The sequence below is a fragment of the Schistocerca piceifrons genome, chromosome 1 (assembly GCF_021461385.2).
Source record: "Schistocerca piceifrons isolate TAMUIC-IGC-003096 chromosome 1, iqSchPice1.1, whole genome shotgun sequence".
NCBI classification, from domain to species: domain Eukaryota; kingdom Metazoa; phylum Arthropoda; class Insecta; order Orthoptera; family Acrididae; genus Schistocerca; species Schistocerca piceifrons.
Genome location: NC_060138.1, coordinates 834,817,050 through 834,842,491, shown reverse-complemented (window position 1 = coordinate 834,842,491; position 25,442 = coordinate 834,817,050). Strand labels below are relative to the sequence as shown.

Here is a 25,442-nt window from a genome sequence, read left to right as displayed (position 1 = left end):
TCCCAACCACTGCTTTCCTTTCACGTCCCTCGACTCTTATAACTGCCATCTGGTTTCTGTACAAATTGTAAATAGCCTTTCGCTCCCTGTATTTTACCCCTGCCACCTTTAGAATTTGAAAGAGAGTATTCCAGTCAACATTGTCAAAAGCTTTCTCTAAGTCTAAAAATGCTAGAAACGTAGGTTTGCCTTTCCTTAATCTTTCTTCTAAGATAAGTCGTAAGGTCAGTATTGCCTCACGTGTTCCATGCATATAAAACCAATTTTACACGAACTGCTTGTGCTGAGATGGCTTAAAGTGATAACATATTATAATGAGAAATATATTCTTACAGTAATTACAAGAAATGTTTGCAAAAATCTTTCATTGTTCAGGTTTTAAGTGCAAAAGAATATGCATTTGCACACGAAATTGTGTTTCACCACAATTTATTGCATTTTAAGCACTGCATTTGGATATGATATAAAAAAAATGATTATTACAGTTAATTACCATTTCATTGTTTATAAGTTAAAGATTTTAACCACTGGTGGCTTTATATCGTTGATAAATTTTTGGATGTGCAAAACACTGCATGTACTACACAAGAATTATGCCCAGTCCTGTACAAAATGGTATAAGCGACAGTTGGGTAAGTTGACGACGTTAAGGTATATTGTGATTTTTCTGGCCTTTACTTTGAAGTCAAATAGTTTATTTATGGCAAATCAATTACTTCATCTATTCCCTTTAGATTTGAGTGCTTAAGTATTTCCTGAAACTAAAGATTTTTTTTGTCAACTTACCCTACAGGAGAGGCAAGATGACTTTGGGGTATGGGTAAGATGACAAAATGAAATTTCATTTAGAAAACAAAGACATTTTATTGATGATTATCTATTTTTCACAAAAGTCACAAACATAATACTTTTTACTTTGCTTTCTGTAATTTAAGCCCATACATGGAGCATGAGCCCACTCTTTGCATCAGGAACACTGAGACCACATTTCTGTTTTTCCAACCTCATCACAAAGGATGCTGTCTCTTTCATCAACATAATTGGAAACACTGTCAATGTACTCAATTTCATTGGATGTGTCTGAAGATGATTTGCAGAAGTCTATTCTAGGATCCTCTCTTTGTTTCACTTCAAAACCTCTGCTGAACGCAAGTTTACGTTTAGGACCTTCGTTCATATTTTTTTCCTTTGCATTTGCATTCCCTCTCAATTTTTTACATCTCTTCATTTTTCTTTCTTCTTCCTGTTGTTCTATTTTCTTTGTTTCTTTTCTTCCAGAGCTATTTTCGTGGACGTGCTAGTTATGGGTAGATATGGCAACTTATTTCTTTGCTCTTTTGCGCCTCCTTTAGGAGGAGCTTGAGGTAACAGAGGTAAAGCACAGGTAGATGTGGAGTTAGGTGTATGTGAGGGCGCTGATAATTCACCAAGTTCTGCTTGCGGTAATGGAGATAAAATAGAAGTAGGTATAGAGTTAGATGAAGACCCTGGTAGAGGTTCTGCTTGGGATAACAAGGGTAAAATAGAGCTAGTAGTAGAGTTAGATGAATGACCTTGCAGTGCATCAAATTCTGCAGTTGGGTTTGCTGACATACCAGGTAGAGCACCTGTGTTGGTTGAATTTTCATTGATAGGAGTGTCCATTGTTAGCGATGCTGTGAAGTCTTCATCATTAATTTCTCAGTTCCTGTGTCTATAATGGCCTTGATTGCATTGTTTAAAGATGCAGCTTTGTTAAAGATAATGTTGAAAAAGCTTGCAATGACTTGTATTGTTATTACTTGGTCTGGATGATTAGCAAGATAAATCAGTACAAGCTCTACTATAGGTTGTCTTCAGAGGTCTGTAAAATAACACATCCAAAGTTTGCAATCCGTGTCTTGTGTGCAATGGGAAACCTAGGAGAGTTATGAAATTATCTCTGCAGAGGGTAATGGCTCCCAAAGTGAGATGTGAAGTATGATTATCCAGAAACAAAAAGATTGGATATCTTTGTGATGGTATTACTTATTTAATGAAATGCTCCACCTATTTTACAAAGCCCTGAAGCATGCCAGATTCATGGCCAACTCCAACAAATTCAGGTGAAGCACCATCAACCCTTTAAATGCTCTGGACGTGTTAACGCACATGCCTTTGTACCTGTCCCTGCGTGCTCTGAATGCGTTTACGCATACCACCAGTCCTTCTACCTGGTACTCTGAACATGTCTACGTGTAGACATGTTCAGAGTGCCAGGTGAAGGACTGGTGGTGCGCGTAAACACGCTCAGAGCACACAGGCATAGGTACAAAGGCGCGCGCGTTAACACATCCAGAGCAGTTAAAGGATTAAGATATGCTAGCTGCATTTGCGCTGTACCTGCCCCACTGATGAGTTTTATTATTTGCATAGTTCGGCTCTGTCTTATTGTTCACTAAATTCGTCAAGTGAAAGAGGGTACGGTGCAGCTAATGAAGAAAATGTCGCCTATGGTGATCATTCATCAGTAACTGACGCTGTCTGACTGCTTCTCGTAATAACTCTTATTCAGAACTCCTTTTTTACAATAGTTACAGCAATTTATTTCTGATACCTATGTACAGTCGGCTCTTGAGGTACCGCCTACTGCGTTACCAGCCATTAAATTGCTTCTTCCTGCTCTCGCTGTTACAGACAAAGTTCCTCATTATACATTCTTAGTTTTTTTTTTCTCCAAAGTCCAACAACCGCCTTGGAGTATCACGCCGCTGCGACTCTGGACCTCCATGGAGCGATGTCATCAGCCTCACTGTGTTTGCTCCATGGTGGCCTGCTACTTGCCGCATCAAGGAAAGTCCGCGCCAGTTGCTGGCTCGGTGTTTCAATTATCTGCACATATAAAAACCAAATACGTCCGCAGTATTTATGCACATAACTAACAAATCCTAATCCGCAACTCAATTTTATCATTTAATTAGAATTTGTGCTAGGCCAGGGGCAATAGATGGCGCATGCAACAGACCACTTGTTGTCTGTTACACCACACACATTCTGACCCTAAGATAAATAAAAAGTGGAGGTACGAACTGACTGTGACACTAACACAGCAAGCAATGCTAATACTTGTTCTCCACTCAGCAGAGGAAACCTTTCCTACCTTTCCTTTGCCATCAGAGCTTGATACTGGTGGTACCTTCGCGGGAACTGTTGAAAATCCTGTCTCATCAACGTTAAAGATCTTGCAGGGCTCAAATTTGCATTTTGTTCTTATTTCTCTGCATAAATTAGAAAATCCCTCTAAATTCACTTAACTAAATGCAGCCAATCTAGCTCCCAGCGTAAGTTCTGGTATACAAACAGAAAATTAAAAATGTGTCATGAAATTTTGAATAAAATCTTTCCCTGCCATCTTTTTAGCTTTGCTGAATCAATGCTCTTTATTCTTAAATTCAGCATAATGGTAAACAACTTGAGTGAAGTCAAACCTTTTCAGTTCAAAAGCTCTTCTGTCTGAATCGATGGAATATTGCCCCAATTCTTGTAATCATGATTAAATGTATTTATAAACCTGGCTGCATTCTGCGGCAAATCCTGAAATAAAAGAATCAGTCTGAATTATTAGGTCTACAATGAGATTTTTGAAAACTTAAATAACAAAGACTTTATTTTAATTTTATTTTTAATGAAAAATAAATAGATAAAATACAAATTTAAAATGAGATTTTCAAATATATTTAAATATGAATACAACCATAGCTTACTTCATCAGTATGTTTTTTTACATAGTAATGTAAAGTAGCTTAAGGAAAGTTGAACTTCCTAGTGGCAGCATTAACAGTAGTCACATTTCTTACAAGCCGCATCGCCTTTTCGTTGACTCCTTGCTGCATTTCTGTCAATCTGTCTTCCTTACATTCATTTTCCCCACGTTTATTAGTTAGCATGTGATCAAAATGACATGGTTACACAATAACAAAGGGATTAGAAGCATGGCAACAGAGAGAGGTAGGAAAGATGATGAATTCGTCACCTTAGCCTCTGCATAATTCACCATTTTAACCACAGTCAACATTTTGGATACAGACTTAACATGCACAAAGTCTTACAGAATAATTTCATTGAACTGTTAGTAAAGAATCAGTATATCTATAAGACTTAACAGGACTCAACTATTATTCATTAATATAACAGAATTACTTACATGAAATTTATTTAAACCATAGGAAAAATTGTTACAAAAACAGCATCCACTTCCAAGCCTCTGTTCTCAATAAAATAAAATGACCAAGTGTGAATAGTTCAATAGACATGCCTGCAGAGCATATTAAGGAAACAATAGCATAGTACACATAGCACCACCTGTAGGGTTATCAGAGAAATTCAAAATTCATCATCTTAGGCTCCTCATCAACTTACCCTATCTTCACCTGCCTTCTGAGCAAACGTTTAAAAGCTTTATCAGTATCGATGCAGAAAATTATACTACCCCAAAATTTGCTATAAAAATAATTGTCAGAAAAGGTCACCTCATTTCTGACCAATAGAAACTGTTTTACTGCATTTTCTCCAAAAACTAGTATGCTATCTTGTAAAAAAAAAATTTTTCGAGCGAAACAAGCTTAAGTTCGTCAATTTTCATACAGGACTAAAAAGTTGATAATGTTTTGTTGCACTTACACTATTTCACAGTTGTTCTGCTTATTTCAGTCAATCATACACATTCTTAATTCGGATTGGTTATTACAACATTTTGCGCAAAAATATTCACGTATGTTTTTCTAGTGGCAGTTTGTTAATTTTCAGTTTTTATTATTGCATACTTTAAATAAACAATGTCAAGAATTTTAAGATAATAGATAATAACAAGATGTATGCTTTTCCATAATTTATAGTTGTTGCACGAATCATGCAGCTTGTGATATAGTATGCTTTTATGTAAGTATATCTAAGTAATGTGGTAGTATAAGAAGTGTATCTATTTAATATGAACTATTTACATACATTATTATCATAAATTTTCCACAGTATTTAATATTTCGTTCATTACCATATTAATGTTTGCTGTTATTTTGTGCACTATATTAAGTATTTATGGTTACTTTTCATATGTTTGCATATACAGTCTCATGCATGTATCGATAAAATGCATGCAACTATAACACAAAAAATTAAAAGGAAATACAAAATAAACAAAATTTTAAAAACTAAAACAAAACAATAAAATATTGACAACAATAAAATAAAAAAAAATAGGAACAAAATTTAAAAATAAAACAAAAAACCTCATGCAGGCATGTGACCTTGAGGTATTGGTGAGCTCTGTGTGCTCTGAGGACAAAGTAGGCTATACTGGACAGGCTCAACCATATCAGACAGGTAACAATAGAGGAGCTAAACTAATGATGCTCAACTCAAGTTGGAGAGGGGGGGGGGGGGGAGGGGGAACCGCAGCATGGGGGTGGTGGAAGACGCTGCTGCCTATGGGAGTGCACAGGGATGTACCAGGGTCAGGATGGTGAGCTCTTAAGTGCAACATCGAGAGGCTGTACTTGAGGGGAAAATGGAAGAGGAGAGAGGCAGAGAGGGGGAAATGACTATCCCGATATGCCAGAGGAGTAGCAGGCTGATGTGACACTGGAGTGGCAGCAGAAAACAGGATAAGCACAGGTGGAACACGGTCCAGTGAAGACTGAGACCAGGGGGTTTATGGGAATGAAGGATATGTTGTATTGAGAGTTCCCACCTGCACAATTCAGAATAGCTGGTGTTGGTGGAAAGAATTCACATGGCACAGACCATGAAGTAGTCATTGAAATCAAGCACACTGTGTTGTTGTGTGGCATGCTTGGCAACAGAGTGGTCCAGCTATCTATTAGTCACAGTATGGCAGTGGCCATTCTGTGCACAGACAGCTTGTTAGTAGTCATGCCCACATACAATGCCACTGTCTGCCTGTGACAGGCCTAGAGTAGGCTGTAGTGGTCAATGTATGGGACAAGTCTTGCATCTAGGTCTATGATACGGATGTGAGCCTTGGGGCAAACGGTTGGGAGCAGGCTTGGATTAGATAGGGACAAGAATATCGCATTGATTGGGTTAGTGGCAGAATATTACTGAGGAGGATAGTGGGGAGGATATTTCTCATTTGAGGACACAACAAGAGGTAGTCAAAACCCTGGTGAAGAATATTAGCCTGTTGCCCTAGTCTGGTGACGGGAGGGAGGGGTGTACTCCTTTCCAGCCAGTCAGTGGGTATGGGGGTTATTATAGGTGACTAGAGAGATAAAGTACCAGAGATCTGTTTCTGGACAAGTGTGGAGGGAGACTATGTCTCTTTTTACCCATTTTTTATCGTCTAATGAGGGTTTTTGTTCTTTCCATCTGCATCAATGAAGGAAAGTTTCCCTTCTCCTAGCAAGAACACAGTCCTACATACTGTTCCTGCAATTTTCTTATGGACTCCCTCCAAATAGCCTGACCATCAAATTATCCATCTCCAGCTGCAACCAACACTTCCATAATGACAAGGTGGGAAGGTTAATTTTGGTTTGTGATGGCCACAGTGAGACCCTCATCAGATTTGTACAGGGTCTGCTCATCACTGCAGATGTGGTGATCACATTGGCTGCATTGTATGGCAGGGACTTCTTGCCTGGAATGGAAGGCAGCTGATGAAACAGAGGTATTGTTGATGGTTGGTAGGTCTGATGTGAACATGGGCTGGATGTGACTTGTTGGGCTGGGGAGGAAGTTGCTCCTGTGCTCTAATGCCAAATGGTCTTACTGCTCTTCTGCAATTTACATACATTCTTTCTGCTGGTGGTCAGGCAAAACATTTAAAATCCAGAGACTTGGGGATTAACCAGACTTTATATGCATATCACAACATGAGGAATCTCTGTCAGATGGTCAGAGACAGTTCCCGGGCCTTGTCCTCAAGACTTCGTTTTCCAGTCTAATGCCCACGATCTTTAAACAGGATTGTGCAGAACCATATATAATACAGCCATAGTTCAATAATGACTGATGAAATTCTCTGTAAAAGAACAAGTGGGATATATCTGCTGCACTCCAGATTCTGCCACTATGACCTTCTTTGAGACACTTAAGGTGTTAAAGCCATATGAATTTTTCAGTGAAGCTAGGTCCCAGGAACTTTACTTATTCCTTCAAATTAAAAATGGTGTCCCTAGTCACAGTTCGTGTTGATTTACAACTTAATGTTCACAGTCAACATTAACACACAAATTTATCTGGGAAAAACTTGAAGCCTAGGGTTTTAGCACATAATTCTAGTCTTCTTACTGTTAGTTGCAGTTAACATGCAGTTATCTTGAGTCTAAAAGATGAACAAAAGACTGAACAATCATCCACAAAAAGAGACCACCAGGCAGGGTTCCTGACTGCGGCTCTGAGCACTATGGGACTTAACATCTGTGGTCATCAGTCCTTCCTGACTGTGGTCACTCTACTATTGATGGCTGTTGCAAAAAAGAGAACACTTAACACACTCACCGAAGGGACATCATTCTCCTGAGTATCTTGATGTGAGTGTGCACTACCAACCCTGTGCTCAGAAAGGAACTACACTTTAATTGAAAGATGACCTGGGAAGCTCCATTCATGCAGTTAGTCAGATGAAATTGTATCTTCATGTAGTGTCATTGTCCTTTTCAATATACAAAAATTCCCATTAGTTGCTGTCTGCAAAAAATAAATATGTAAGTAAGTAAAAACCCTCTTGCATAACAGACTCAAGGAGTGTTAGATTGTCAGGTGTAGAATGCTACTTACAGAATCCACACTAAATGTGAATGAGAAGCTTTCTGGTTTCTAGAGTCCATACTAAGAGGCTGTTGATCATTTGTTCCAGTGTTTTCCCTATAGAAATGGCAATTCTACCCAGCAACAACTACTTAAGCTGTTGCAGTCCTTCCTTCCCAGGCTTCAGTAAGCGGATCATTGTTTTCCTCCAAGAAGCAATATATATTCTCATTATTTAAATGTTCCAACATATAGTGTCTATGTTTGGCTCTTGTGTCTCAATTGAAAGCTTTATATAGTTCATTCTTTAACTCCTCTATCTAAAAGGGCTGTTTGTTCTCTTCATTGTTACTGGACTTAAGGACCAACCATTTTCCCTCAGCAACAGAGGGTGGACAACAATATGGAAACACCAAAAACACCTTACACTTACATCTACACTCTGCAAACCACTGTGACATGCATGGCAGAGGGTACAACCCACTGTACCAGTTATTAGGCTTTCTTGCCATTCCTTTGACACACAAAAGACAGGAAGAATGACTGTTTGAATGCTACTGTGTGAACTATAATTATTCTAATCTTATCCTCGTGTTCCATTTGTGAGTGATACATAGAGGGTTGTAGTAGATTCCTAGAGTAATCCTTTAAAGCTAGTTCTTGAAATTTTGCTAGTAGACTTTCTTGGGATAGATTATGTCTATCTTAAAGAGTCTTCTTGTTCAGTTCCTTCATATCTCTGTGACACTCTCCCACAGATTAAACAAACCTGTGACCATTTGTGCTGCTCTTCTCTATGTACGTTCAGTATCCCCCATTCTCCTATCTGTTACAGGTCCCACATGCTTGAGCAATATTCTAGAACTGGTCACACAAGTATATTGTAAGCAATCTCCTTTGTAGACTGATTGCTCTTCCCCAGTATTCTACCAATAAACCATAGACTACCACCTATTTTACCCATGACTGAAGCTAAGATATCATTCCACTTCATGCCCCTACTACAAAGCATTACACCCACATATTTGTACGAGTTGGCCAATCCCAACAGTGACTCATTGACATTATAGTCATAGGATATCACATTTTTTCATTCTGTGAAGTGCACAATTTTACATTTCTGAACATTTAAAACAAGTTGCTAATCTTTGTACCACACTGAAATCTTATCAAGCTCTGACTGAATGTTTATGTACCTTCTTTTAGACAGTGCTTCATTATAGACAACTGCATCATCTGTGAAAAGCCTGATTTTATTATTAATATTGTCTGCAAGGGTCCCAACACACTTCTGTGGGACATACCTGAAGTTACTTCTACATCTGACGATGACTCTCCATTCAAGATAACGTGCTATGCCCTCCCTACCAAAAAGTCTTCAATCCATTTACAAATTTCACTTGATACCCCATATGATCATACTCTTGACAATAAGCATAGGCATGGTACTGAGTCAAATTCTTTTCAGAAATCAAGAAATACTGCATCTACCTGGTTGCCTTGATCCAAAGCTTTCAGTATGTCATGTGAGAAAAGTGTGAGTTGAATTTCACATGATTGATGTTTTCAAAATCCTTGCCAGCTGGCATTGAGAAGGTTATTCTGTTCAAGACATCTAATTATGTTTGAGCTCAGAATATGTTCTGAGATTCCACAACAAACTGATGTCAAGGATACAGGATGGTAGTTTTATGGATCACTTCTACTATGCTTCTTGTAGACAGGTGTGATCTGTACCTTTTTCCAAGAACTGGGCATGGTCTTTTGTTCAAGGAATCTACAATAGATTATAGTCCAGAAAAGGTTCTGACTCAGCCACAAATTCAGTATAGAATTTGACAGGGGTTCCATCAGAGCCTGGAGCTTCATTCTATTTTAATGATTTCAGCTGTTTCTCAACACCACTGACACTAACACTTATTTCACTCACTTTTTCAGAGATTTGAGAATTAAATTGGGGCAATTCCCCTGGGTTTTCCTTTGTAAAGGAACACTTGAAAATGGAGTTAAGCATTTCAGCTTTTGCTTTGCTACCCTCAATTTTAGAGACTGGATACTAACTTTGGTGCCATTAACAATCTTTAGACATGACCAGAATTTCTTTGGGTTTTGTGAAAAATCATTAGATAGTATTCTGCTACAGGAGTCACTGAAGGCTTTACACATGGCTCACTTGACACCCAAATGCATTTCACTCAGCATATCTGTAGTTCTATGTTTTGTTTTACACTTATTCAGCAGTAATCCTCCCACAGGTGAGAACCTCAGAATCCTTATGGTAAACTGCTGAAGCATTTGCAACGAAGTGCCAGAGAGTGAAGCGCTCATGAAAAGCAATGAAGCTCACATAATACTATATACAGAAGGCTGGATGAAATTTGAAACTGATAGCAGTGAGGTTTTTGGGGAACATTTACATATATATCAAAAGGACAGGTAAATGGGAAATGGAGCTGGTATATTTGTCGCAGTGGACAAGAAACTCAAATCCACCGAGGTATAAATTGAAGCTGCATGTGAGATTGTTTGGGCAAGACTCAGTAACAGGGGTGAGCATAAAATGATGATTGGATCCTACTGTCGTCCACCAGAAACACTGGCTGATGTAACCAAAAACTTTAGAGAAAACCTCAGTTCACTTATATGTAAGTTCCACAATCATATTGCAGTCATAAGTGCATACTTTAATCATCCAACAAATAATTGGGAAATTATATTTTTGTTAGTGGCATGAAAAGACATCCTGCAAAATGTTACCAAATGCCTTCTCTGAAAACTAGCTAGAACAGACAGTTAGGAGCCCCATGCATGATAGAAATATATTAGATTTAATGGCAACAAGTAGATGCAATCTCTTTGAGGATGTCCACATCAAAACTTGTATCAGTTACCATGACACGACTGTGACAACAATGATGACCAAAGTACAGAGAACAACTAAAACAAATAGAATGATACACTATGTGATAAAATGCATCTGGACACCTGGCTGAAAATGACTTACAAGTTCATGGCGCCCTCCATCAGTAATGCTGGAATTCAGTATGGTGTTGGTCCACCCTTAGCCTTGATGACAGCTTCCACTCCTGCAGGCATATGTTCGATCAGGTGCTGTAAGGTTTCTTGGGGAATGGCAGCCCATTCCCCATGGAGTGCTACACTGAGGAGAGGTATCAATGCCAGTCAGTGAGGTCTGGCATGAAGTTGGCGTTCCAAAACATCCCAGAGGTGTTCTATAGGATTGAGGTCAGGACTCTGTGCAGGCCAGCCCATTACAGGTATGTTATTGTTCTGTAACCACTCCACCACAGGCCATGCATTATGAACAGGTGCTCGATCGCACAGAAAGACTCAATTGCCATCCCCAAATTGACGCAATTGCCATCCCCGAATTGCTCTTCAACAGTGGGAAGCAAAAAGGTGCTTAAAACATCAATGTAGGCCTGCGCTGTGATAGTGCTACACAAAACAACATGAGGTGCAAGCCTCCTCCATGAAAAACATGACCCATACCATAACATCACTGCCTCCGAATTTTACTGTTGACACTACACACGCTGGCAGATGACGTTCATCAGGCATTTGCCATACCCACACCCTACCATCTGATCGCAACATTGTACACTGTGATTTGTCACTCCACACAATGTTTTCCCACTGTTCAGTTGTCCAATGTTTACACTTCTTACACAAAGCAATGCATATTTGGGATTTACCGGCGTGATGTGTGGCTAATGAGCAGCCGTTCGACCGTGAAATCAAAGTTTTCTCACCTCCTGCCTAGCTGTCTTTGTACTTGCAGTGGATCCTGATGCAGTTTGGAATTCCTGTGTGATAGTCTGGATAGATGTCTACCTATTACACATTACGACTGTCTCCAAGTGTCAGCAGTCTCTGTCAGTCAACAGACAAGATAGACCTGTACGCTTTTGTGCTGTACGTGTCCCTTCATGTTTCACTATCACATTGGATACAGTGGACCTAGGGATATTTAGGAGTGTGGAAATCTCGTGTACAGACATGACACCTAATCACCTGACTACGTTCAAAGTCCGTGAGTTCCATGGAGCACCCCATTCCGCCCTCTAATGATGTCTAATGACTACTGAGGCCACTGATATGCAGTACCTGGCAGTAGGTGGCAGCACAATGCACCTAATATGAAAAAGTATGTTTTTAGGGGTGTCTGGGTACTTTTGATCACATAGAGGACAGGAGCATGGAGAGGAACTCCGACTCAAGTTTAAAAGAATGCCTGTAAACTGAAGGGGGATTGCTGCTATCATCTGCAGTAGGACATTAAGCAGAAAGAGTGGTGACAAGCAATAATGTGTGTCATACCTGAATCCGAATGCAGGACCTCCTGCTTACTAGGCATGTGTGCCATCCAGGACACAGTGTTATCGTAACTGCGCCTGCCTAGTAAGCAGGAAATCCTAGGTTCAAATCCTGGTCCAGTGCAAATTTTTGCTCATCACCACTGATTCCACTTCATCTCCCGCTGCAGCTGATAGCAGTGATCCCCCTCCAGTTTACATATAATGTTTCACAGCTGCAGGATCTGCATGGTGTCTGTTTTTTCGAATGAACAGACACCATGCATTCAAATAATTTAAAAGAATAGTTGACCATGCACTAGATAGATATGTATCCAGTAGAACAGTTCATAAAGGGAGGTATCCTCCATGGTATACAGTCACTGTAAAGAAACTTATAAAGAAGCAGAGATTACTGTATAATACTTTGTAGGTGTAAAACAAAATGAAACGTGTTTGGCTGTCAAGAGAGCAATGTGTGATACCTTCACTGACTACCATAGGAGAATACTGTCACATGATCTATCACAGAACCCAAAGAAATGCTGATCATATGTAAAGGCTGTTAGTGGCACCAGTGAATGCGACAGGAACTGAAATTGAGGTTAGCAAAGCAAAGGCTGAAATGCTTAACTCTGTTTTCAAATGTTCCTTCACAATGGAAGACCCAGGAAAACTGCCCCAATTCTATCATCATACCACTGAAAAGATGAATGAAATAAGTATTAGTGTCAGTGGTGTTGAGAAACAGCTGAAATTGTTAAAACTGAACAAAGCTCCAGGCCCCGGTGGAATCCCTGTCAGATTCTATACTGAATTTGTGGTTGAGTTAGCCCCTTTTCATACTATAGTCTATCATAGATTCCTCAAACTAAAAACTGTGCTCAGTTCTTGGAAAAAGGCACAGGTCACACCCATCTACAAGGAGCATAGTAGAAGTGATCCACAAAACTACCATCCAGAATCCTTGACATCAATTTGTTGTAGAATCTTATAACATATACTAAGCTCAAACATAATGAGGTACCTTGAACAGAATGACCTTCTCAATGCCAACCAGCAGAAATTCGAAAATATCCATCATGTGAAACCCAACTCACACTTTTCTCACATGACATACTGAAAGCTTTGGATCAAGTCAACCAGGTACGCACAGCATTTCTTGATTTCCGAAAAGTGTTTGACTTAGTACCACACCTATGCTTATTGTCAAAAGTATGATCATGTGGAGTATCAAGTGAAATTTGTGAGGGGATGAGGACTTTTTGGTGTGGAGGACAAAGTATGTTTTCTTGAACGGACAGTCATTGTCAGATGTAGAAATAACTTCATGTGTGCCCCACGGAAGTGTGTTGGGACCCTTGCTGTTCATATTGCATGTTAATGACCTTGCAGAGAATATTAATATCAAAATCAGCCTTTTTGCAGTTGATGACATTATTTATAATGAAGTACTATCTGAAAGAAGCTGCATAAATATGCAGTCGAATCCTGATAAGATTTCAACATGTTGCAGTGATTGGCATCTTGCTCTAAATGTTCAGAAATGGTAAATTTTGCACTTCACAAAATGAAGAAAGGTATGACTATAATATCAATAAGACACTGTTGGAAGTGGCCAACTCATACAAATAACTGTCTGTTCAGTCATGGGTAAAGCAGGTGGTAGACTTCGGTTTATTGGTAGAATACTGGGTAAGTGCAATCAGTCTACAGAGGAGATTGCTTACAAATCACTTGTACAACCAGTTCTATAATATTGCTCAAGTGTGCATGACCTGTACCAAATAGGACTGACAGGGGATATTGATTGTATACAGAGAAGGACAGCATGAATTGTCACCGGTTTGTGGAACTGAACTGGAAGACTCTTGAAGATAGGCATAAACTATCCTGAGAAAGTCTAATAACAAAGTTTCAAGAACCAGCTTTAAATGATTACTCTAGGAATATACTATGGCCCCCTACATATTGTTCACATGGGGATTGTGAGGATAATATTAGAATAATTACTGCACGCACAGAGGCATTCAAACAATCATTTTCCAGCACTCCACGTGTGAATGGAACAGGAAGAAATCCTCATAACTGGTACAATGGGACGTACCCTCTTCCATGCACCTCATGGTGGTTTGTAGTATAGATGTAGATGTAGAATCTCTGTTTCTTTAGAAGCTTCTTTAAAGTGGCTGTATACCACAAGGGATCGCTCCCATTATGAACTGTTCTACTGGATATGTATCCATCCAGTGCATAGTCAACTACTCTTTTAAACTTGAGCATTTAGTAATGTTTCACACAGTGTCTTATCGTGTCCACCACTAACAAAACTGTAATTTTCCCAATTGATTGTTGGATGATTAAAGACTCCACCAATGATTACAGTATGATTGGAGAATTTACGTACAAGTGAACTGAGGTTTTCTCTAAATTTTCAGTTATATCAGGAAAGGAGTTTGATGGGCAATAGAAGGTTCCAATTATCATTCTATGCCCACACTGATACCGAGCCTTCCCCAAACAATGTCACATGCTACTTCAGTTTCTATATTGGTGGATTTGAGTTTCATGTCTACTGCGACAAATACACCACCTCCATTTCCCATTGTCTAGTACAGATAGGGAGACAATCGGCATTTGAAACATCTTCCAGTCATCACAAAATGGATAAATAAAGATCCTGTATGGTTTTCAAGGGTACCTTACACCATTCTTCCTGTAGAATGTTGGCAAGTACGGGTAGTGATGATGAAGGTAGATAGTGATCATGCACCCTTCTCTACAAAGTAGACCACAAGGGCTCAACAGTATTGAGATCTGGTGAATGTGGTGGCCAAGGGAGATACAACAACTCACCCTTGTGCTCACAAGTTGTGGGCAATGCAAGCTATGTGGACAGGGGTCCCAGTCGTCTCAGAATATGGCATCACCATTAGGGAACTTTGTAGCATGGGATGGGCCTGATCAATCAAAATTGTCACATAATCCTAGACAGTAATGCGATCTTTCAGAGTAGCCATGGGGCCCACGGAATACCATGATATAGCTGACAAAATCATCACTGAACCCCCGCCTCTTGAGGCATACACTCATCCAGAAGTTGGAAACAGTGCAACCAAAAGACATCCGACCAATTGACTTTCTTCCATTGCTCCATAATCTAGGTTTTATGGCTTCCCTTGTAATGGAGGAACCCATGATAAATGCACCAACAATCTGCCTACTTTGAAGTCACTTAGCTCCAACACAGTGCACTCACAACTACACAAAACACAGTTCTGACCACAACTGACACTTGCTCTTATTGAGGACATTGCACAGGTGCCATTTGTGGTCGAATCCTACTGTGCAACCTGCAGGCTTGGCAAGCATACAGTTTTCGCAATGTTTCCATATTTTTGTCCAACACCTGTAATTCCCATCCACAGCAGAATGCAGGATCTTGATGGGCATTAGTTAAGAGTTAAAAGAGCGCTGAAAAATCTGCAGTTATACTTGAATATTTCTGGTATCTCAACTGCAGATTTTTCAGCACTCTTTTAACTTTACGACTCTGTATCTCAGAATGAACAAAAATGGACTTGTACCACTATTGAAATAAGCCCTCATATGTAATTTGTCCAAAGTATTTCACCATTGTCTGGGCTATAGTTTCTGGTGGAATAATTTGAACACCATTATCCTGTGTGGGCACTGCAGTATGTGAATTAACCCATTATTGGTCTCATTTCTCAGGTCTTCTTGGCATGACTGATTGATGGTGTGCTTCCATCTGTTCAGGCACAGTGGATGTCAGGAGTCAAACTCAGCTACACATAGCAGCATGAGACTAACAATAGTTCACAGCCTGGTTGGAGTCCAGGCAGCAAGTAAACATAACAGCAAAACTTGCAGAACTTGAAAAAGATGACTAGGTTGTCATTCAAATATTGTGCATAAAAGGAAAACAACAACTGGGCTGAGCATCTGGAAGTGCACCATTTACCCCTCTCAATGACTCACAGACATTTACTGATGGTTTAAAAGTGTTAATAGATTGTATGAGGGCATATTGAAAGGTAACGCCTCAAAATTTTTAATGTGAAAACTCTTAAAGCTTTTAAGTAAAACAAAAATTATTAACATTCTACATCTGTATTCTTCATGTCTACATATTTGTTTCTCACCAAAGTCACCCTCAAAATGAACTCATTTCTCCCAACAAGAGGCCAGATTTTTGATACCATCACTATAGAATGTCTGACTTTGTTGGCAGAGCCACAACCTCTCCTCTACCTACACCACTTTATCACTACCAAAGTGAAATTCTCAAAGATGTTCTTTGAGTTTCAGAAACAGATAAAAATCGGGACTGTGTGGAAGATGATCGATGACAGTGAACCCAAGGCATCAGGCAGGGGGATTGTTGCTGATGTTGCAGTGTTCATGTGTGGTCTGACATCGTTGTGCTGAAGGAGGAGGTGCTCATTGTGTGGATGAACTCTTCAAATTTGAAACTCGATTAGCGTACTGTTTCTCACGCACCGGCATAACTACACTGCACACTTTACACGATACAATTCAGAGCCCCCTAATGACAGAGTGCTGCAAATATGTAGAAATGAAGAATCAAGATGTAGAATGTTAATAACATTTGTTTTATTTAAATAGTTTTAAGAGTTTTCACATTAAAATTCAGAGGCATTACTTTTCAGCATGCCCTCATAAAAGTCCTTGTCATGACTGCTTCTTGTTCACTCTGATAATGGGTTGAACTTTTTCTTGGGCAATGTGAAAGGCTGTAACACTGTTAACAAATGGCTTACAGTGGACCTCCACAGTACCATTTGTCTGACCCTCAGGGCTAAACAGCATTCCCTGTTCCATGATGTGAGTGGCCATTTAGGTGATTTGGTGGCAGTTGCAGATCCAGTTGGCAGATGGATCCAAATGAGAAAATGGTCACTAGAGAGACAATCCTCCACAGTTCCCAAAGGGCAGCATCAGTTAATGTAGAAGACTACAGTGGCAAGTTAATGCCTGTGGATGATCTGTATAGCAATGCATTGCTTTTCCTGCATTGAGGAAGCACAAATGAAGCATGAAGGACAAAAGGATCAGACTAGCACAGACAGAGAGAAGATTCCTTGCCAAAAGAAATTTACTAATATCAAACATAGGCCTTAATTTGAGGAAGAAACCTCAGGGAACACACATTTGGAACACAAGTGGCTCATGGACTGTGAAACAACTAAAAGAGAAGAGAATCAAAGTGTCTGATATATGGAGTCAAAGAAGTGTATTGGAAACAAAATGGAAGTTTTCCACATAATAGGTAAGAAATTGAATATGTGGTAAACATTAACTAGAACAAAGGACACAAATATCTGGCATGTGTTAAGACATCAGTGAATAACGTTTATGGTACTAGAAGGAGCCACAGAGGGAAACACTGAAGATTTAAAAACTACAATAGATGATTGAGGATGAAGAGTTAAGTGCTACTAAGCTGAAGAGAGTAGCATAAGAGAGAAAATCATGGCACACTGCATGAAACCAGCCAGTAGAAAAGAATCAGGATTCAAAGAAAGTGCATAATGTCAAAGTATGAATACATAGGGAAAGAATTACATCCATAGAAGCATGCATGACAGTATGAAAGGAGGATGCTACTTACAGGAATTACAAAGAAACCTTTAGAGAAAGAGAATCAGCTGTATGAACATCAAGAAGGAAGGTGGTAAGCCACTACTAAACAAGGAAAAGAAAGCTGGAAAATGGAAGGAATAAGTGCAATGGCTGTGTATAAGATAGAAACTTGAAGCCAATAAAATGGAAAAGAAAGGGGAAATGGATTAATAAGAGATGAGAGGTGGCATTCTTTGAGCTGAAATTGATACTGAAGGACATATATCAAGGCATGGGAGCAGGCAACATTTCTTCATAATTATTAAGATCCTTGAGGGAGCCATCCATGACGTCATTGTTCTACATGCATGTAGAATATATGAAAAAGATGAAGTAACCTCAGATTTCGGGAAGGTAGTAATTAATCCCAATACTAATGCAGACAGATGATGATGTGTTACTGAACTATTAGTTCAATGAGTTGTTGCTGTTGATGTGATCTTCAGTCCCGAGACTGATTTGATGCAGCTCTCCATGCTACTCTATCCTGTGCAAGCTTCTTCATCTCCAAGTAACTACTGCACCCTACATCCATCTCAAACTGTTTAGTGTATTCATCTCTTGGTCTTCCTCTATGGTTTTTACCTCCACACTGCCCTGCAATACTAAACTGGTGATCCGTTGATGCCTCAGAACATGTCCTACCAACCGATCCCTTCATCCAGACAGGTTGTGCCAAAAATTCCTCTTCTCTCCAGTTCTATTCAGTACCTCTTCATTAGTTACATTATCTACCCATCTAATCTTCAACATTCTTCTGTAGCACCATATTTCAAAAGCTTCTCTTCTTGTCTAAACTATTTATTGTCCACGTTTCACATCCATACATAGCTACACTCCATACAAACACTTTGAGGAAAGACTTCCTGACACTTAAATCTATACTCGATGTTAGCAAATTTCTCTTCTTCAGAAACACTTTCCTTGCCATTGTTAGTCTACATTTTATATCCTCTCTACTCCGATCATCATCAGTTATTTTGCTCCCCAAATAGCAAAACTCATTTACTACTTTAAGTGTCTCATTTGCTAATCTAATTCCCTCAGGATCACCTGGTTTAATTCAACTACATTCCATTATCCTCATTTTTCTTTTGTTGATGTTCATCTTATATCCTGCTGTCAAGACACTGTCCATTCTGTAAACTGCTCTTTCAAGTCCTTCGCTGTCTCTGACAGACTTACAATGTTATCAGCAAACCTCAAAGTTTTTATTTCTTCTCCATGGATTTTGATTCCTACTCCAAATTTTTCTTTTGTTTCCTTTACTGCTTGCTCAATATACAGATTGAATAACATTGTGGATAGGCTAAAACTCTGTCTCACTCCTTTCCCAACCACTGCTTCCCTTTCATGCCCTTCGACTTGTATAACTGCCATCTGGTTTCTCTACAAATTGTAAATAGCCTTTTGCTGCCTGTATTTTATCCTTGCCACCTCCAGAATTTGAAAGAGTGTATTCCTGTCAACATTGCCAAAAGCTTTCTCTAAGTCTACAAATGCTAGAAACATAGGTTTGCCTTTCCTTAATCTATCTCCTAAGATAAGTCGTAGGGTCAGTATTGCCTGATGTGTTTCAACATTTCTACGGAATCCAAACTGATACTCCCCGAGGTCAGCATCTACATTTTTCCATTCATCTGTAAAGAACTCGTGCTGGTATTTTGCAGCCGTGACTTATTAAACTGATAGTTCGTTAATTTTCACATCCGTCAACACCTTCTTTCTTTGGGATTGGAATTATTATATTCTTCTAGAAGTCTGAGGATATTTCGCCTGTCTCATACGTCTTGCTCACCAGATGGTGTAGAGTTTTGCCAGGGCTGGCTCTCCCAAAGCTATCAGTAGTTCTAATGGAATGTTGTTTACTCCTGGGGCCTTGTTTTGGCTTAGGTCTTTCAGCACTATGCCTTCATGCAGTATAATATCTCCCATTTCATCTTCATCTACATCCTCTTCCATTTCCATACTATTGCCCTCAGGTATGTCGCCCTTGTATAGACCCTCCATATACTCCTTCCACGTTTCTGCTTTCCCTTCTTTGCTTATAACTGGTTTTCCGTCTGAGCTCTTGATATTCATACAAGTGGTTCTCTTTTCTCCAAAGGTCTCTTTAATTTTCCTGTAGGCAGTATCTGTCTTACCCCTAGTGATATCTTCCTCCACATTCTTACATTTGTCCTCTAGCCATCCCTGCTTAGGCATTTTACACTTCCTGTCAATCTCGTTTCTGAGACGTTTGCACTCCTTTTTGCCTGCTTCATTTACTGCATTTTTATATTTTCTCCTTTCATCAATTAAATTCAATATCTCTTCTGTTACCCAAGGATTTCTACGAGCCTTTGTCATTTTACCTACTCGATCCTCTGCTGCCTTCACTATTTCATTTCTCAAAGCCACCCATTACTCTTCTACTGTATTTCTTTCCCCCATTCTTGTCAATTGTTCCCCAATGCTCTCTCTGAAACTCTCTACAACCTATGGTTCTTTCAGTTTATCCACATCCCATCTCTTAAAATTTCCACCTTTTTGCAGTTTCTTGTTTTAATCTACAGTTCATAAGCAATAGATTGTGGTCAGAGTCCACATCTGCCCCTGGAAATGTCTTACAATTTAAAACCTGGTTCCTAAATCTCTGTCCTCCCATTATATAATCTATCTGAAACCTTCCAGCATATCCAGGCCTCTTCTATGTATGCATCCTTCTTTCAAAATTCTTAAACCAGGTGTTAGCTACGATTAAGTTATTCTCTGTGCAAAATTATACCAGGTGGCTTCCTCTTTCATTCCTTACTCCCATTCCATACTTACCTACTATTTATCCTTCTCTTCCTTTTCCTACTATCGAATTCCAGTCCCCCATGACTATTAAATTTTCATCTCCCTTCAATATCTAAACAATTTCTTTTATCTCACCACACATTTCTTCAGTCTCTTCGTCATCTGCGGAACTAGTTGGCATATAAACTTATACTACTGTGGTAGGTGTGGGCTTCGTGTCTATCTTGGCTACAATAATGCGTTCACTATGCTGTTCATAGTAGCTTACCTGCACTCTTATTTTTTTTATTCATTATTAAACCTGCTCCTGCATTACCCCTATTTGATTTTGTATTTATAACCCTGTATTCACCTGACCAGAAGTCTTGTTCCTCCTGCCACCAAACTTCACTAATTCCCACTACATCTAACTTTAACCTATCAATTCCCCTTTTTAAATTTTCTAACCTACCTGCCTGAAAGGGATCTGATGTTCCACACTCCAATTCGTAGAACGCCAGTTTTCTTTCTGCTGATAACGACATCCTTTTGACTAGTCCCCACCTGGAGATCTGAATGGGGGACTATTTTACCTCTGGAATATTTTACCCAATAGGACACCATCATCATTTAACCATACAGTAAAGCTGCATGTCCTCGGGAAAAATTATGGCTGTAGTTTCCCCTTGCTTTATGCCGTTTGCAGTACCAGCACAGCTAGGCTGTTTTGGTTAATGTTGCAAGGCCAGATCAGTCAGTAATCAGGACTGCTGCCCCTGCAACTATTGAAAACGCTGCTGCCCCTCTTCAGGAACCACACATTTGTCTTATCTCTCAACAGGTACCTCTCCGTTGTGGTTGCACCTATGGTACAGCTATCTGTATCGCTGAGGCACGCAAGCCTCCCCACCAACGGCAAGGTCCATGGTTCATGGGGGGGGGTTATAAGTTATAGCTGCAAAATGAGTTATGTATAAGAGACTGGGATACCTGGTAAAAGCCAACATGAACTAAAATCGCTTTCGATTCTGGAGAGATGAAGAAACAGTTAAAGTAGTGCTAACACAATGATTTATTTTAGAAGATAGATTTAAGAAAGCTGTAGGTTCAATTATAATATTTTTAGATCTAGATGGAGCTTTTGGCAATGTTTTCTGGAATAGACTCTTTGGAGTTCTAGGGCAATCAGGAATAAAATACACGGAACAAAAGACCTATAACTAGTACAGACCAGATGAGGTCCCAATAAACAAAGGGCATGAAAAGGAGCCAATAATTGAGAAGGTAGTGAGACAGGATTGTAGTCTATCCTGCATATTATTCAATCTGTACAATGAGGAAGTTGTAAAGGAATCTATGAAGAAATCTGAGAAATGCATTCAAGCCTAGGGAGAAGGAATAAAAACTTTCAGTTTTGTCAATGAGATTATGATTCTTGCAGATAAAGCAAAGGAATTACAAGATCAGGTGAACTGAGTGGATAAGTGTCTTGAAAATAAGTTACAGACTGAACATCAACAAACATAGCATGAGGGTGATTGAGTGTAGTCAAGTTAAATCAGTTGTGGCAAAGGACTCAGAGTAGGAAATGAGATGCTAATAAAAGTAATAGAGTTTTGTTATTTGGAAAGCAAAATAACTGATAAAAATTTGACAATAAATAGTGTGGGCAAGAGGAGAACAGAAGCTTTTGAAATGAGATGTCACAGAAGAACATTGAAGACTAACTGAATAGATCAAGTAACTAATTGAGAGGTAATCAACTGATACATCAGTTGTCAATGGATAGTTTATTTATTCATCCATTGATCATTTGGTACAATAGTATTGGACATGTCAGAAACATACAGGAATAATATATACAAATAAAACATTAACAAAATAGGATAGGATAAGGTGAGGATAGAGCAGGAGATCGACCACAGCCTAATAAAAGGAACCACGCCAGCATTCATGTTAGTGACAAGGGGGAATCGCAGAAAACCCAAGTCAGGCTGGTCAAATGGGGAATAAACCCCAGTCCTCGTGAATGTGAGACCAGTACATAAGGACTGGAGTAACCACCTCACTCAGTAAATGATTGGAAGGGGAATCACAAAATACATCTACATTGTGAGTATAACATGCACAATACGTAAATAAATGAAAAAGAAAAACACTACCAAAGAGGTGCAAAAACACATGAATAAATTATACCACACTGCAGAAAAGTACAAAATGCATAATAAGTCAATAAATAATGCAGGTATAACATGAAAATTTGATTTAAAACACACCTTGAAAAATAAAACACAAGAGCACATTATACAGCACTGCCATAATCATCACAATTAGGTTGGCACCAGATCCTTTCTCAGCAGAGGTGTGTCACACAGCATCTGAAACAGAAAACCTACAGCAGAAACATTCTTTGCAAACACAAACATATCACCAATGGTACATCAGTTAACAGAGTCAAAATAACTGAACAATGAATATGAATGAAGGCCCAGTAGTCCCATGAGCTAACATATTCATTTACATTGTAGAAATACTTCTCAACCAGAAATGATTTTAACTCGTTATCCGGAAGCCTCTTCCATCTCCAGCCTCTATATGTATGTTGGAAGGACATTGTAAAGAATTGTATCAAAGAGCCTCACATGTCTTGGAGTGTGGGTTGTTCTAACTTGTTCTACATGGATGGATGCACAGTTGTATTATAATGGTGGTAATCAGAATGGGTTAGCAGGTCACCAAGGCTAACTCCTCTCATCAACACACATTTGCATTTGTACATGAAGGGAATATTAAGCAAAAACAACTTTTTAAATAAAGGCTTGCTGTGAGCCATAGCCAAGCTACCATATATGACAAGATTCAAATAACTCTTTTCTGTAATGCAGAAATTTCATTTAATCAAGTATTAATTTTACCCCAGAAATCTATTCCAATAGCTACAAGGGACTGGAAGTAATTAAAATAAGCCATTCTAGCACCATCTGGGGAGCAAACTTTAGAAATAATTCTCAAAGCAAAACATGCATAACTGAATTTCTGGGAAATATTAGTTACATGGTCTTTCCCATTTAAGTCTTGGTCAACATTCATTCCTAAAAGCATCATGCACTGTACCCCTTCTACTTATTTCCACCCAGTACCAGATGTAGATCTTTTTGAATTTACCCATATTCACAAATTGTATATAGTTTGTTTTTCTTATGTTTGGTGTCAGATTGTTTGCAATGCATGAATTAAGGACTTTTATCAATAGCTGCGGACAGAGATTCCTTAACATCACTCGTTACTACACTAGTGTCATCTGCAAACAACTTCATCTTGGTGGCAATGTTTCAGATGTGTATCATTTACATAAATAAGGAACAGAAGGTGGAATAACACACTACCCTGGGGTGCACCTATTTCAACTTTCCTTGCATCAGATACTATTCCAATTTTATCAGTAGCATGAGTTGATGTGAGCTCCACAACATGTAACTTATTTTGCACATATTATTTGAGCCCAATTTTTTATTTCTTTTTTCCCATTGCATCCAACTAATTTAAAAGAATTTATCATTAACCATATCAAAAGCTTTAGAGAGACCTATATTAACTCTGACAGCACCATTGTTGTTATCCAAATTACTAACAATTTCATCGGTGTAATCATTTATCATTTGAAAGCCACTCTGATTTTCAATTGCCATTCAGCAGGCTGTGGCCATTTAAGTACTTGGTGATTCTTTGTTTCATTAATCGCTCTACTACTTTAGAGAATGCCAAGAGGAGTTTTCAACTTTATGCGTATTTCCACACTTGAATAAAGGTATTGTCTTTGATATTTTTATTCTTTCAAGGTACATACACTCAGTGAATCAAGAGCTTTGAAATTTGTGTAGCAGTCTGGATTACAAGTGACACTGAAAAATCATATACACCAGGTAACATTTTGCATTGGAGGCCTTTACTGCTTCCTGCTCATTAGTTGGAACGAACCTCATGCTGTATGCAAACCCCAAATAGATCCTGATAAGTGAAATTTAAGCTAAGTGTTTGGAAAGCGTTTATATAAAGTAATATTTTATGTAATTTAGCAGGGCGTCTTTGCCAAATTTGATATCATCAAAATTGGTAAGAGTAGTTTCCTGCTCTTCATGTATCTCCCCTCTTTCACGTTTTACAATATCCCATACATATTTTGATTTGTTACCAGACATTCTTATTATATTATCATTTCTAAGAAGCTTTGCTTCACAATGACCTGACAATATACTTTCCTATAAGACTTTACATGTTCTGCAAATCTTCTCGTCTGCCAACTGAACATTCCAACGGAGGATGAGTTGAGGGTTAAAATTATAGAGGGAGACAATGACTTGAATGGAGTAAGCAGTGTGGGATGTATATAGGGCGCATTAGTTATGCTAGTAAGATTAGACTTTTAGAAGGCAAGACCACTGTTGGATCTGTATAAAAGCAGTCTTCTATCTGATGCTGATAACACAACATGGAAATGAAATGTAAGAGGCAGTTGGGCACGCGTCCATTGGAAATTATTGGTAATGTAGGCCTATATGGACCACAAAGACCTTTGCTAGATTCCAACATATAAAACACTGAAGCGAAGCGTTATTGGAAGTAGACAGCTGACTTTAGAAAAGATGCAGGGGCAACACGTTTTCATATTTTTAAGGCCGTAATTTTAAGAGACGGTCAGTAACCCGGAGTGGATTCAAATGATTGAAGAACGTGTATGTTTCAGAACACATGCAGCAGCTGTTTGGCGATAAACGTCGCCTTTTGTAATATAATAGATTACTATGGGTTTCTGATACCGCACTTTCGGCATCTTAACAACAGAGTACAGACAAAGGAAGACCTATCCAATGATGAAATGAATAAATGATCCAGCAGTCAGGCTCACTTGTTCCGACAGTCACATCTTCGTAGCTTGAATTTCGTGTACCCTTTGTTTATGTTTTTTTTTTTCAA

General features: G+C 39.0%; 1 long non-coding RNA gene across 1 annotated transcript; it reads right to left on the bottom strand.

Moving 5' to 3' along the window:
• Positions 1-839: 839 nt before the first annotated feature.
• Positions 840-25,368, bottom strand: LOC124714725. Its single transcript, XR_007005641.1, has 2 exons — positions 22,745-25,368; positions 840-3,552 (listed from the first exon to the last, which is right to left on the bottom strand). It is a non-coding gene; the product is annotated as an uncharacterized LOC124714725 (long non-coding RNA).
• Between the last annotated feature and the right edge of the window lie 74 nt (positions 25,369-25,442).